The following is a 12,226-nucleotide window of genomic DNA, read 5'->3' as shown; positions in this document are numbered from 1 at the left end:
GGGGTTTGATAACTCAGAACATGTAGTTATTGTTGCTTTACAGTGAAACAGACACAAAAGAACACCTGTAAAATCAGTCTTTGAACATTGTTACGTTTTGGAGCTGCAATTTCATTTTATATTGGTGTTGTCTCATCTTATATTTTGTCTGAAAATATATATACATACCATAAAAAGTCAAAATACCACCCAGCCCTACTATACAGCATAGACATTTCATTGACATAGGGATGGTTTTCATCTGTAGAAATGTGGAGCTGAAAAGCACTTCTCATATCTAAAACTTTGTGTTTTCCTTAGGTGCTGCTAAATGAGATGGCAGTGTGAAGTCTGTGGATTCAGAGCGACAACAAGGGGTGATCTTCTGCAGCATTAAGGACTACAGCACAGGATGTTTGAGATTGGAAATTCGGTACCTTGTCTCGATTATGCTTGTCCATGCTCCTTTAAAACATTAAGTGCCCTCTGCGCACATTTGTCAAGATATCATGCAGAGGATGAAGCTAAGGGGCCAGAAGTAGTCCTCTCTTTCACATGTGTTATTTGCTCAGCCAAATATCCCATTGAAAAAGAATATTTCCAACACCTCGGCAGTCACCTAAGGATCCAGGTTGTACAAAAACCGATTTTTCCCATAAGTGTTATGTGTTTACATTTCTAAATTACAGAAACATTCAGTGTTTTTTTTTTTTTTTTATTTTTTGGTGATTGACTTTTTTGTGCATTCCTCCCCAGGACTCAGTGCACTCTTCTGTTGAGAGGACCAGAGACGTTGTCCTTCGGTGTCTTATGGAATACCTTGGAGAACATGGGGGAAATCTCAGCAAAGAAATCAACATAGGTGAACTTCATTTGCATTGACTTAATTCAAGGACCATAATTCCTTAATTCCTCAAGTAGATGCTGTTGTCAAATAGATTGACAGATCTGACCTTTGTTTTTGTTTTTTGTAGTATCTTTTTTTAACAGCTTCAGTGCTCCTTGTCATAGATTCTCCAAATCTCTGAACTCAACCTGAGAGATGAACACTATTCTTCCACAAGATACTGTACATAAAGAGGGATATTATAGTAGAACAGCATAAACCCCTCATTACCATGAACAATTGTAGACTATAAAAACATCTAAATAGAGAAGAAAACAAAACAAAGAACAATTTGAGACCAAGGCCCGCAAGAAAATAAAATAGATTTAAAGGCTATGAAAACAATAATGAATGTATTGTCTAGTAATGCGATATGCTTGCAATATATTTCTGACAGTTTTATACTAAGACACTTACAATTTCATGTTGCCGGACACTGAGAACTTGGAGGAACTTGAACAGCTCATAATGGCAATTACTTTGACCACAAAGCCCGGAGCTTCTACAAGCAACAGCTCAAAGAACATTGGAATTGTCATAGAGGGCGTGGAAGTCATCACAGGACTTGGATCTATTTCAAGGGCTTGCTCTGTCCTCCTTGGCTTGACCTACGCGCTGAATCTCAATTATCCCAGACAGCTGAAGTACACCTTTGAGGTATTCCAAAAAAGTTTCTTGGAACTGGATGATTCAATGCTGTCAAACAAAGTCCAGTGCCTCAAGAGCAAACTTCTGGCTTGAAATGAGACTGTGGTCGCAGTGCACACTTTTGTGCTACACAATGTTCAGCTTCTACAGAGCTTGAGAATTGCACATTTGAAAGTGCTATGTTTGTAAGTTAGCACTGATTTGGACTCTATCCCTCGAATATCAGTGAAATTTCTATTGTGGTTAGTCCAAAGTACAAATGTTTTTTACTCTATACAAATTGCACTTTTATCAATTATGTTTTGGCACATGCAGTTATGGAGGATTTTTCTTTAAGAACTTTATTGATCTAATTTAGTGGCTAAGTGAGGTGAGAAAGCATGGAAACGCATGTTCATGTAATATACAAATACAAAATAGTTTGAAGTCAGCATTCTGTCCTTTTCAAAGTTCTGGTTTGAAATGCAAGAGCTAATTTCTGTCTTGAAATGAGACTGTGGTTGCAGTGTTCACTGTTGTGCTACAATGTATAGAAAGCACAAAAGTGAATTGTTAATAAAAGTCTTATTTGTTTAACATTCAATGTCATTTGAGTATTTTGAGTTCTGTACTTTCTGGGACATAGACTAGTTATTCCTAAGAAAGAATAATATTTAGATGTAATTCATTGCATTGATTAAATTCAAATCAATGCACGGATTAATATAGATGATTATTACTCAATTATATATCATTGATATGTAGAATTAAATTAATTTTTATTAGTACTATTTACACACTAAGAAGTTTATCTTTTTCAAATCAACTCAATATTTTTGTTTAGGTTTTAATTACATTATAATTAATATAATTAATTACATTATAATAATTATTATAGCACCTGTATATAAGCCGCATCCGCTCTATTTTTAAAAAAAGAGATATACAAGCCGCACCGGGCTATAAGCCGCAGATATCTATGTTGGAAAATGAGATATTTACTGCATGTACAGAACGATTTTGAACTGTAAATGTACATGTATGTACCTGAACAGATTCTTTCCGAACAGTGCCTTTTAACACGGCAGCAACTTTGCTGATTAAAACGGAACAGAACCAAGAGAAAAAAAACAGCATTTATTTACTTTAATTTCTCCTGTGTTTGAAAGCACAAGTCACTTTAATCCTCTTCGCTGAAACCCATGAAGTCGTCTTCTTCAGTGTCGGAGTTGAACAGCCTCAGAAGCGCTTCGTCACATCTGTCTCCATCAGTCTCGCTCTCCGTGTCACTGTCATCCTCCGGTGAAGTTGACCCTGAAGGTGCGCCGCTCTCTTCGCGTAGCAGTCCAGCCTTTCGGAACCCGTTGGTGATGGTGGATTTTTATAATGACCAGTTGGTAATTTATCTGCTAAAGAAAAAGTGGCGTATTCTTCTTTGCATTGATTTTTCGTCTATCTTATTTTTTATTCTAATTCCAGTTAGAGCGCCCCTAGCGGTGGAAGAAAAATCCACAGAATAGCCGCACCTGTATATAAGCCGCATGGTTCAAAACCCAGGAAAAAAGTAGCGGCTTATAGTCCGGAAAATACGGTAATTCTGTGGTATCTCCTAGCAGCAGATATTTTCAGCTTCTGTGGGCATGGTTGCACAGTTTCCACAGCACCTATCCAAAATATAGAGAAAAATGGTAACATTCACCAGAATATAAAGCTTGTGAAATTCAAACACTGACAGACAGTGGAGCTAAGGTGGGTAAGAAGTAAGCTTGGCTACATATCAAGTGCATATAACATAGGTAATTTATAACATGTCACTTATTGCATATAATGTGGAGCTTGACAACAGTGTAGTGTAGAAAACTGCACAGTTTAGTCTGACTAAAGATTACTGTTGCTGTCAGACATGTTTATGCTGATTTACAGCTTTCATTGTAATACACAAAATACATTTACTACATAAAGGAAGATGTCATGATGAGCATCTGCTCAAAACATGGAGAAAAATTAATGAAATAAAAATGTTTTACTTTGTCAGCATCTATTAAAGTATCTTACTAGTCTTGACATTGAACACCTGTAGCAGTCCTCAGTCAACAAACATTTTCATAGACTGTAAAAGTATATCTAAAGAGGCATGACAGATAACTACATTACACTATTCACAATAGTGCTTATTTACCAAAAGAGCTCCCAGTAATGACAGACAGTAACAGTTAGCATTAGCTACCTAGCTACATGTTAGTAACTGTGTGCCAGCACACATCAGCAAACTGAAAATGTAAAGTCAAAACACAAAATTGGTTACCAACCATTCAGAAACGTCTTGCTGCAGTTGTAGAGTTTGAACTTCTTCAGCAGCCTCTCCCTCTGGCTCAGATTCTGGATAAAAGTTGTGTGGTTGAACCAAATCGCTACCGATGCCAGGGTGCTGGTCACGGTCACCGTAAACATTAGAGCATGGTGCCAGAAGCCCAAGCCACATCCCCTTCTGAAGAGGGGCGTGGTCAGGCACAGCTCATTTGCATTTAAAGCTACAGACACAGAAACAGCCTGTTCTGAACAGGGCTGAAAAAGAGGGGTTTACAGGAATGCTGAAATATAGGATCGGAGTGGATTTTTTAGCAAGAAGCTTCAAAGACATGTTTTGGGGACCTCTGAGACTTATTAAAACTTGTTGAAAAGGAGCATAATATGTCCCCTTTAATGTTCAATTTTTTGTTTTTTGGGGTATTGCTGCTGTGATGCTTTTTCTGACCATTACACAGTGGTGGAAATTAACAAAGTGCTTTTCATTTTATGCTACTTTATATACAATAATATATATTTTACTCCACTTCATTTATCTGACAGCTTTAATTACTTTGCAGATTAAGATTTTAAAAAGATATGGTGAAAACACAAGGCATTATTATACAGTAAATTCAAAAAGTCTACTGATTTTCATTTTCCCACAAAGCCGTTGACAAACTTAATGGTGGCAAGATTAGTGGGCAAGATTTTATCTTTGATCTCAAACCAGTGTAAAAATATAATCTGCGATCATGGGAGAGAAGAGAGTTAGTGGTTTCTATTCTGAGACATTTATTAACAAGCTAACTATGAAATAATGTCAATAACATAAACTGCTAACTTTCACCTCAACAAATCTTTTATTTAAATAAAAATAAACAAGTCCTTAACATTAGCTGGTAATTTGGTCATCAGAGATTTTCCTGTTGAAAAGGGAGTTTTTCTCTCCACTGCCACCAACTGCTGCTCATTGTGGGTACTGTTGTTTCTCTACAATATTGATAGGTCTTGACCTTAGCTTAAAGTGCTTCGAGATAATGTATGTTTTGATTTTACGTTGATAATGGCTTATAGCTGAAATGTGTTTGTGGATTGCCCCATATTAAATAATAAGACTAAGGGCATGCAGTCACTACAAACCTAGTGTTTAGATAAAAATAAATAAATAAATCAACACATGCTGGTAATTTGGTGATCAGAAGGTCGCTGGTCCGATCCCTGGCTCCTCTGGTCCGAATGTCCAAGTGTCCTTGGGCACAATACTGAACTCCACATTGCGTGAGTGTGTGTGATAGAGATGTGCTGTGTGTATAGCAAGAGCTGCATGAATGTGTGTGTGATTGGGTAAATGTGTGCTTTGAGTGGTTTATGTCTAGAAAAGCACTACGCAAATGCAGTTCATCTAACAGTCTGATATTACTGTAAGATGCAGCTGGTAAAAAAAATCTAAGTTACAGTCGCTGCTAAGTTTGGACTCATGGCTAGATCATAACCTAAATAAACTTGCATTGTGAAATAACACTAAGCATACATAGGCCTACTTAAAATTAACAAATGTATTTATTTGAGCATATTGTATGTGTGTGTTACACTGTAAAAAAAACAAACAACTCAAAAAATGGTTATATTCCGGCAGCTGGGGCGCCAGAAAAATATTGTAAAATAACGGAAACTAACTATCTCATAAAAATACAGTAAATTTCCATAATTATAATACAGTTCATAGCTTTAATTTTACATGAGATTTTCCACATTTTTTTGGCTTTTTAATGTTTAATAAAGAATATATACATGTGTAAAAACAATGAAATTACCTATAAATAAAGTTAAAATTGCAGAAAGGTACTGTTATTAGTTTATTTTTATGACATAATTTTACATAAAAATCTTGTATATTAATTCATATTTGGTGTAATAAAATGATAAACCACACATAAAAACATTTGATGTATCTTTCAAAAAATGTCAAAAAACAGTTGAAAAACTTGGTAGGGGGTTTAAAATTGCAACAATCTACTGTTAATTTTCGGTCATATCAAATATAAATTGAGTTTTTACATTTAATTTTACATAGATTTCTTGTATATTTAACGGACCTTTAATGTTAATAAAATATTTTATTAGTAATTAGTAATTAGTAACTTAATTAGTCAAGATGTTTCCATGGTGCTGCCTCCTCCTGTCCCGTCCTGTAGCTGTTGCAAGGGAACAGCAAGGACGCAGCAAATGTTACTGTATGTGGATCAAGGGTTTCGCCAGGTTGGATGGACTGAGTTGCAGCAATGGACTTAACACCAGCATCAGGGAGAGAGCAGAGATAACACTTATTATATGATCAAAAGTTGTTTCATTGACACTTAAGTTGTGGTGAGAAATATTTTTAAAAAAATGTATATTACAATATTTTTTATAATTTTTAACCATAATGGTGTACAGTATTTCACAGCACCAAAATACTTTAAATAAAAACCAGTAGTGTCGGCTCAGGGCTGGGAAATATATGGATATCATAGTGTTGTCTTTTGTCACTGGCTGCATTACAGTAAAGCGATGTCATTTTCTGAACTTATCAGACTGCTCTAATTATTTTCCTTTACACACTTAGTCATTATATAGACATTACTGATGATTATTTATCAAAAATCTCATTGTGTAATTATTTTATGAAAGCACCAATGTCCTCCTGACAATATAACCGAACAAGTAGTCAGATGAACAGGTAGCCAAATAAAATCTACACTGTTAAACTTTTCACTGCAAATTTACAGTAATTTACTGGCAGCAGCTTTGCCAGCAAGCTACTGTATTTTTTACAGTATCTCACTGTATTTTAGAATTACAGTTTATTACTTGAAACAATTCTACAGTTCATTGCTGTAACTTTACAACATGATACTTATATTTTTTCAGTAAATTACTGTATATTTACAGTATTTGAACTGTATTTGAATCTACAGTATGTATCCTGTATTTAATTGATATGAAATGATAATTACAGAATGTTACTGTAATACTACTACTACTACTACTACTACTACTATTAATAATAATAATGATTATGATAAAGAAATGACAGCAGGACAATATTCATTATGCAGTTCCTTTTCAAACATTTATTAAAATAAAAACAGTGCAAAACAAGTAAAATTAGACATGAATCAACCTTAACTCCCTGTCTATTTTCTTTCTTTGATTTGTTCTTTCGAAAGATTAACAATTTTTAATTTAAATTACAGTGCATATAATATTTGTTAACTCACTGTGGCAATTTTGCTTTTTATGAGAGAGGAAAATCAAACTGTTTGAATAAACCTGCTGCAGAACAGCAGCAGTATAGTTTGCATGAGTGTAGCATAGGGACGTGAACGGTCAACAATTACGCAACATTTTTTCTCAAATTCCAATAGTTTGAATAAGAAAATACACTGAGGTTTTAGTCACTTAGTGAAGTACATAAGTGAACACAGTGTTTAAATGAGTGGATGGGTGAGATAGGGGGTTGTGTGTGTGTGTGTGTGTGTGTGTGTGTGTGTGTGTGTGTGTGTGTGTGTGTGTGTGCGTGTGTGTGCGTGTGTAATATCAGACAAAGTCCCACTTGAAGTCACTGATCTTCTTGATGAGTGTGCTGACATGCGGATTCACTGATGTCGGCTTCTTCTGGACCATCTTGCCGCTCTTCTTGCTTTGCACCTTCTCACGTCCTGCTTTTGTGCCCCTCTCAGGATTGATGTCAATGCAGCTTCTGAAAAACAATATAGAAGGACAAAAATATGTTTTCTTTCAGGTGATATCAGTCTATGAATGCGACATATCAAATAATAGCATGTTCAGCACAATGTACTGATGCAGAAAGTTGACCCATGTTAAAAAGGAGTATCAGCCACAAATATATTACTAGAGGCAGTAGTTATGTTTGTAGCTGCTGTTCTTGTGTCAGAGGCACCACTGGCTATCACTACAGGTTATTAAAGTCAAGCTCATCAAGTCAAGCTCTGTGGTACAGTACATGTGAAAAAGAAGCTACCTTTGAATGAATTCCAGCGTGCACGCTGCATCATGTTGATACTGAAGGTTGAAGTTGTAGTAGGAGGAGAAGACTACAGCAAGCCCAAGCACGAAGGACGTGCCTTCACATAGCACCTCTTTTTCTATGCTCAACATCCAGCGTTGGTTTGTCTGCATCATTGGACCTAAGAAAAAGATAACAAGTTAGAATCAGTTAACAGAAATCACAAAAATAATGGAATCAATCTCTTCTGATTATGTTTTTATGACAAAGTAAGGTAAGTCAATTACTTCAAATTTGAGTGTGACAATATAAAAAAAACATGTTTGACCAGGACAATACAACAGTTGCACTATAAGATGTAACAGTCAGAACTGTAAATAAAACAATAAACATTCAATAATAAGTATGTTTTTTTTTGTGGTTGTTGTTGAACAAATAATTTAGATTCAAGGCAAGTAAGAGGGCATCCTGTAAAACTTGTGTGTAAGCTTTGTGTATGTGTAAGCTTTACTTAACAAACTTACTTAGCGAACTATGCATATAGCTGTCAATATTTTATTCACATTCAAAGCCAGATACTGTACTTACCAGCCATAATCAAACGTGGTGTGTCAGGCAGTGTGACAGTCAACTGCACAAGGGCTGGTGTGGCAGACACCACCAAGCAAAATGAATTATAAGACTTTGCAGATAAATGTTGATTGACAATGAATGGAATGGAATTATAGAATAATGGAAAAGACCTTATGTAAAGAAAGAAGAAAATGTCTAACTATAATCTTGTTAAAACAGACACTGAAACAAAGATAATCTTACATCAGTTTGGATGATGAGGGCATCCAACGGCTCCTTGAAGTGTGCCATTAGAACCTGAAGGATGTTTGAAACAGTCACACTGCAGTCAGTCCTGAAGAGAACAGCCTTTACGTCATCATTTGTTGGATTTTGTTTGTTTCTACCATGCTCTTCAAGAAAAGCCTCAATCTTTCGGACAATTGGAACGTCAGTCAGCACTTCAAAATGAGTGCACATGCTCCTTGGGAAAAACAAATATGGCCATTGTTGCTTCACGTCTTCTAAAGCTGGCGCAGGATTCGCATTTATCATTTGGCGCTGCAAGTAATATGTCGTTTCCATTAGTTTTAACACTTCTGCTCTTTCCATTCCTGAGGAACGTTCACGTGCAAAGAGCTCCACCAGCTTTTGTCTCTTATTTTCTAGAGATGCTTCTGTTTCTTCAGGTGGAAGCTCAGGCTGCCATTGTGTGCAACCGTAAGTGTCTGCAGGTCCTCGTGGTTTAGTTCCATTTGCATCCTTTGATGTTCTGCGACGAGCAAGTGTGTTGTTTCTGTTTAAATGTTCTATGCGTGTCTTTATTTGACACAGAAGAGATTCATAACCTGCCCCCACAGTTGTTCTTCCATCATCCATTGTATCTATAAATGACTGGGGATACTGTTGCACTATGTCCCTTGCAATGATGAGACACTGGGCTTTGCTCGGATTCACTTCAATTTTCCGCATGTCATCAACGAGTACGCGGATCATCTGTCTCCTATCTGCTGGTGAAGGCCTTTTTCCATTCTGGATGCATGTGTTTACACTGGGCGGCATTTTGTCCCAGTTAACTTTAAAAGTGTCAGGCCAGTTTGCCTTTGCAGGCAAGGGTGATGTTGGAGGAGAGGACAAGGGACTGCTTGAAAGTGAAGAGTTTGGTTGAGTGGGATGCATGTGGACATCAGCTGTGGTGGGGCAGAAATGGACACAGGCTCTAGAATGGGGAAAATATCACGTGTATATGGATTAATATCTGGTAACATCTGTCACTCTCATTGTTGCAGGATACACTATGCTTTTACACTTTTAACTACAGAAATATTAGTACCCTATTCCGTCTTATATGCATATAATCAGACGACCATTTGCCACATGATATTCTAACATGTGCTGGCCTGGGTATACAATACTTTTCCGGCATCAAACAAATCTATATCAAGTAAATCTGCATGTTTTTCTAATTTCTGCCTCAATCTCTGTAGTTTAGTAATATGCTTATATTTCTGTGCAAAAGCTATGCCCCAAGGTGTGATGTCATAAGTACATGTTCTCTTATCTGATCATATTTTGTTTTGTCGTTTCTGATTACACTATCAAATTGTATGTTTTTGTCAAATTTAATGTTCTCTACCATAAGAATTTGTTTTCTTACTGCATCTTTTCTTAGTGTATTTTTCTTCTGTAATTGCAATTATATATTTCATTTTATGTCATCATGTAGAAATTATTTTGGAAATAAGAGTCTGAAATCTGAAACATTAATTGCCTTTATGTTTCCAGGCATCCAGAAGTTTTCTGCACTGAATGGGCTTTATGAACTCTTCAATGTCTTGCTCTCTCACATACTGCAGGTCTTCCTCTGTCTCTACTCCCTGCTGTATCAACCTCTCCACCATACGACCTAGTGACTCGACAGGGATACTGGGAAGTGCAGAGAGGATGCCTTCCCTGATCAGATCACTAGGCTCCAGCATCCTATAGAAATGGAAAGGAGTGGTGGAGTGAGATCACTGACAAGCCAAGCATATTATACTCTGGCAGAGGATAATAGTCAAGAAGCCTAGTATGATCAATACAGACACAGAATGTACTTTCTGTGAGACAATAAACCCCTGGTCAACAAGACGGACAGATTGAAATTTTTTTGTGACAAAGTAGACAGCAGTGGCATTGCGAATTAAAATTAACTTAATCCTGCCAAAGACAAGTCATTCATCATTTTTCTCCAGGATGACACACATGTTCTTTTTATAGAGTGTGCCTTTAACACTAACTTCATGTGCTGCAACAGTACTGGTTGGCTGAAAGCTAAGAGGGGCAACTGATTCTTGTATCTTATCACTGTAGTCCTGTACAAAAAAGTCTGTGCCTCTTTCAATGGCAACACATGGTGGGAGGATACAACCAGCACTAAGGTAAGCTTGCAGAAGCTGATGCCTTTCAGCAAGAGTGCAGCAGAGGTTCTTGAAGTTGTGCAGTTTGCGTGCACATTGTTTGAAATACGTATGCTTACTTTCAAATCGTAGAGTCCATAAACGTATAAGAGGCCCAAAGCGAATGGTTAGATCTGGATAATGAGACAAATAATGATGTTTTGGTTTCAGTGGCTGATCTGGAAAACTTTCTTTTCTACTTTGTAAATAATCCTCTATCAAAACTTTCATATATGCTATTTGACCAGCGGTGATCTTTGGCGCACAGATCAGCTCAACAATTTGTCTGAGTTGCAGCACCAGTTGCCAGACATCATTGTCCATGGGGTTGTGAATCTTGTCCCCAATCAAGACTGGCAGAACTCTCAGCAGACACCAGTTCTGCACAGCATGCCCACTTAGTTTCTCACTTTCAGGATTTACATCACTTGGTTTGTTGTTGGCATCACTGCCAAGGTAACGAAAGTGATTTATACGGCAGTTTAGCTCTACATAACTGAACTCCTTTTGCTTTTTGAAAATATGGCTGATATACAGGGCCAAATCATATGACACAACACCTTCAAACACATCATGGCCCAAGCATGGAGGTAGACCAGGTTGGCATACGTGGAAGAAGGAAAGATCATTGAATTTTGAGTCAAATTTGATGCCTGCAGATGACTTTAAGCCTGATGTATCCAACTGCTGCACATGGTCATTGTAGGAATCAGCTGTCCTGATTGAGGCTTTTGCCATGGTAGAGGAAGTGAAAGTTTCACGATCAATACAACAGAATGTGCAGAAGTGAGTACTCCTGCTAAAGTTCTCACTGAAACCACCAATATTGTGTGATCCTAAATTGTCACCAGCGATGGCACACAGCGTGCCTCTGTACACCTGTCCATCAGCCATGACCAAACCATTTTCTTCTAGATCTTTCAGATCTCTTATCAGAGAGGCAAACACTTTGTCATGGCCAAAGTATTTAAAATCTTGCTCTCGGCATAATAATGCCAGTTGCATTTGATCCACACTTGACCTGTTGTGTGGTGCCACATCTGCCAGTGAAAAGTACACAGCAAGAACTTTATGGAGAAAAGAAACATCTGGTCTCTTGAATAAGTCCCAATAGAGCTTTAGATCTAGAACAACATTGTCTGTATGGTATACCCAAAAATGTACTACAATACTATTTGATTTGATTTTGAGATGTGTTTATGATATATTATGATATTTCGAATGCAGTTTTTTATTTTGCAGCAGATTTGAGGCACCTTGCATTTTGTGTGTGAAATTTTTGGATTTGTGTGTAACGTTTTGACAAAATGAGACCTAGTTTAGAAAATGTGTGAAAACAATTGTAAAAAAAACTTTAATACCCTGACTGCAATGGAAAGTATCCTCGGTATCTTGAACTGAGAATTAACAGCGAAGTATAACAAGATGCAAACGTAAGAGCAGCAT

At 36.9% G+C, this 12,226-nt stretch overlaps 1 long non-coding RNA gene across 1 annotated transcript; it reads right to left on the bottom strand.

Annotated features, from left to right (window-relative positions):
• Positions 1 to 2,608: 2,608 nt before the first annotated feature.
• Positions 2,609 to 3,960, bottom strand: LOC130167325 (uncharacterized). The gene is made up of 2 exons (XR_008827271.1): positions 3,802 to 3,960; positions 2,609 to 3,156 (listed from the first exon to the last, which is right to left on the bottom strand). It is a non-coding gene; the product is annotated as an uncharacterized LOC130167325 (long non-coding RNA).
• Between the last annotated feature and the right edge of the window lie 8,266 nt (positions 3,961 to 12,226).

This window comes from Seriola aureovittata, chromosome 4 (genome assembly GCF_021018895.1).
Source record: "Seriola aureovittata isolate HTS-2021-v1 ecotype China chromosome 4, ASM2101889v1, whole genome shotgun sequence".
NCBI lineage: Eukaryota > Metazoa > Chordata > Actinopteri > Carangiformes > Carangidae > Seriola > Seriola aureovittata.
Note: the sequence above shows the minus strand (reverse complement) of the source record. Positions and strands in the feature narration are given on the sequence as shown.